Raw genomic sequence first — 4,179 nt, 5'->3', positions numbered from 1 at the left:
GAAGGACGGATTGCATCGAAATTGGGCGGGACTAATATCCTTGCAGGTTAATTTGCCAGAGCTGCTCGGGAGGATTTAAACTAGTAAGGTGTTTTGGGGGGTGGGAGGCGGAGGGCGGTGGCACCCAGGGAGGTAGTGAGGAAACTGATCAATCTGAGACTGTTACAGTTGAGAACAGAAGCGAGTCAAACAGTCTGGGCAGGCAGGGACAAGGAAGGACTAATAAATTAAACTGCATTTATTTCAATGCAAGAGGCCTAACAGGGAAGGCAGATGAACTCAGGACATGGTTTGGAACATGGGAGTGGGACATCATTGTAATTACAGAAATATGGCTCAGGGATGGGCAGGACTGGCACCTTAATGTTCCAGGATATAAATGTTAGAGGAAGGATAGAAAGTGAGGCAAGAGAGAGGAGAGGCGTGGCGTTTTTGATAAGGCTGTACTGAGGGAGGATATTCCCGGAAATACATCCAGGCACGTTATTTGGGTGGAACTGAGAAATACGAAAAAGACGACCACGTTATTTGGATGTATTATAGATCCCCGAATAGTCAGAGGGAAATTTTTGAACAAATTTGTAAAGAGGTCTCAGCTGTCTGTAAGTATAATAGGATGTTATGGTAGGGGATTTTAACTTTCCAAACATAGGTTGGGACTGCCAGAGTGTTCAGGGTTTAGATGGAAAGAAATTTGTTAAGTGTGGACAAAAACGTTTTCTGATTCAGTATGTGGATGTACCTACTAGAGAAGGTGCAAAACGTGACCTACTCTTTGGAAATAAGGCAAGGCAGGTGACTGAGGTGTCAATGGGTGAACACTTTGGCGCCAGCGACCATAATTTTACTAGATTTAGAATAGTGATGGAAAAGGATAGACCAGATCTAAAAGTTGAAGTTCTAAATCGGAGAAAGGCCAATTTTGACAGTATTAGGCAAGAACTTTCAAAACCCATTTGGGGTCAGATGTTCATAGCTAAAGGGATGACGGGAGAATGGGAAGCCTTTAAGAATGAAATAATGAGAATCCAGCAAACGTATATTTCTATTAGGGTGAAACGAAAGGCTGGTAGGTATAACGAATGCTGAATGACTAAAGAAATTGAGGGTTTCGTTAAGAACAAGAAGGAAGCATGTGTCAGGTATAAACAGGATAGATCGAGTGAATCCTTAGTAGCGTATAAAAGCAGTAGGAGTATATTTAAGAGGGCAATCAGGAAGGCAAAAGGGGACATGAGATAGCTTCGGCAGATAGAATTGCGGAGAATCCAAAGGGTTTTTACGAACACATGTAGGACAAAAGCGTAACTAGGGAGAGAATAGGTCCCTTCAAAGATCAGCAAGGTGGCCTTTTTGTGGAGCCACAAAAAATAGGATAGGTACACTGTGGAAAAGGACATGGAAGATATAGAATGTAGGGAAATAGATGGCGACATCTTGAACAACATGTCCATATTACAGACGAGGAAGCGCTTTATGACTTGAAACACATAAAGGTGGGTAAATCCCCGGAACCTGATCGGTGAGGGAATTGATTGCTGGGCCTCTTGCCGATATATTTGTATCATCTATACTGAAGGTGAGGTGACGGAAGACTGGAACTTGGCTAACGTGGTGCCACTGTTTACGAAGGGTGGTAAGGACAAGCCCGGGAACTATAGACCAGTGAGCCTGATGTCGGTGGTAGATAAGTTATTCTAGGGAATCCTGAGGGACAAGATGTACATGTATTTGGAAAAGGCAAGGACTAATTAGGGATAGTCAAAATGTCTTTGTTCGTGGGAAATCATGTCTCACAAACTTGACTGAGCATTTTCAAGAAGTAACAAAGAGGATCGATGAGGGCAGAACGGTAGATGTGATCTCTATGGACTTCAGTAAGGCATTCGATAAGGTTCCCCATGGGAGACTGGTTAGCAAGGTTAGATCTCACGGAATGCAGGGAGAACTAGCCATTTGGATGCAGAACTGGATCAAAGGTAGTAGACAGAGGGTTAGTTGAGGGTTGTTTTTCAGACTGGAGGCCTGTGACCAGTGGATTGGTGCTGAGTCCACTAATGCTCATCGTTGTGGTTCTGTTCGCCAAGCTGGGAATTTGTGTTGCAGACGTTTCGTCCCCTGTCTAGATGACATCCTCAGTGATTTATCGTGATTTGTATCTGCTGCTTCTGGTTGTCAGTTACAGCTGTCCGCTGCAGTGGCCGGTATATTGGGTCTTGGTCGATGTGCTTGTTGATTGAATCAGTGGATGAGTGCCATGCCTCTAGGAAGTCCCTGGCTGTTCTCTGTTTGGCTTGTCCTATAATAATAGTGTTGTCCCAGTCGAACTCATGTTGCTTGTCATCTGAGTGTGTGGCTACTAAGGATAGCTGGTCGTGTCGTTTCGTGGCTAGTTGGTGTTCATGGATGCGAATCGTTAGCTGTTTTCCTGTTTGCCATTTTAGTGTTTTGTGCAGTCCTTGCATTGGAGTATGTACACTACATTGGTTTTGCTCATGGTTTGTACACTACTATTATAGGACAAGCCAAACAGAGAACAGCTAGGGAATTCCTAGAGGCATGGCACTCATCCACTGATTCAATCAACGAACAAATCGACCTGGACCCAATATACCGGCCACTGCAGCAGACAGCTGGAACTGACAACCGGAAGCAGCAGATACAAATCACTATAAATACCGGAGGAAACATCACAGAAGCGCTTCACAGGAGGCTCCCAAGCACTGAGGATGTCACCTATGCAGGGGACGAAACGTCTGAAACACAAATTCCCAGCTCGGCGAACAGAACCACAACAATGAGCACACGAGGTACAAATCTTCTCCCAAACTTTGAACTAATGCTCATCATTTATATAAATGCTTTGTATTTGAGCATAAGAGGTATACTTAGTAAGTTTTGCAGATGACACCAACATTGCAGGTGTAGTATTGTGCTTTTCTTTATTTGTAACAGTGAGTACAGGAGTTGGGAGGTCATGTTGCGGCTGTACAGGACATTGGTTAGGCCACTGTTGGAATATTGCGTGCAATTCTGGTCTCCTTCCTATCGGAATTATGTTGTGAAACTTGAAAGGGTTCAGAAAAGATTTACAAGGATGTTGCCAGGGTTGGAGGACTTGTGCTATTGGGAGAGGGTGAACAGGCTTGGACTGTCTTCCCTGGAGCATCAGAAGCTGAGGGGTGACCTTGTAGAAGTTTACAAAATTATGAGGAGCATGGATAGCATAAGTAGATAAAATGTTTTCTTTGGAGATGTGGGAGTCCAGAACTAGCGAGCATAGATTTAGGGTGAGAGGGGAAAAATATAAAAGGGACCTAATGGGCAACGTTTTCACGTAGATGGTGGTACATGTATGGTATGAGCTTCCAGAGGAAATGGTGGAGGCTGGTACAATTCCAACACTTAAAAGGCATCTGGAGGGTATATGAATAGGAATGGTTTGGAGGGATATGGGCTGGGTGCTGGCAGGTGGGACTAGATAGGGTTGGGATATCTGGTCGGCATGGACGGGTTGGACCGAAGGGTCTGTTTCCGTGCTATACATCTCTATGGCTCCTTGACTCTATGACAAACAAAAGAATTTAGAATAACTTACCTTTTTAGAAAATCAACCTGCTCCATTGCACAACATAACTGAGGAGCTTTTCCAATACCTGCAACATGCCATGAACACACCCATTTACAAAAGATACATTCAAACACAGTTTCTTGCAGGCAGGAGAAATTACAGAGAGAAAGTCAGGAAGTGATCATTTGCTGAAGCATGGACCCTTTTCACTTCAGGACCACCTCTGCTGCAACAAAACCAAAGTAGAAAATACTGAAGTTGGAGAACTTGCCACTCCCCTGCAAGATTCCTCCTGAAGTGCTTGAGTCCTCAATGTCGATTCTCCTGCTCCTTGTTATTGCTTTACCTGCTGGTCTTCTCCAACGCCACACTTTTCAACTCTGGTCTCCAGTAACTGCAGTCCTCACTTTCTCCCACTCCCCTGTCAGTGCTACACTTGGCTCGTTCGAGACAGTTCAGCACCTCTGTCTTTACGATCTCTCTTTGAAAAAAAAGGACAATTTAACCTGTTAAAGGGACAGCATTGCCACATCGGAACAAACCATTTTATGCTTGCCTTTAAATGACATAAAAGTTAATGTCTCCTTTCCTTACTTGAAAGCGGTTTG

This window comes from Chiloscyllium plagiosum, unplaced genomic scaffold (genome assembly GCF_037043375.1).
Source record: "Chiloscyllium plagiosum isolate Xiang-an unplaced genomic scaffold, Cpla_swu_hap1 HiC_scaffold_50, whole genome shotgun sequence".
In the NCBI taxonomy this organism is placed as follows: domain Eukaryota; kingdom Metazoa; phylum Chordata; class Chondrichthyes; order Orectolobiformes; family Hemiscylliidae; genus Chiloscyllium; species Chiloscyllium plagiosum.
Note: the sequence above shows the minus strand (reverse complement) of the source record.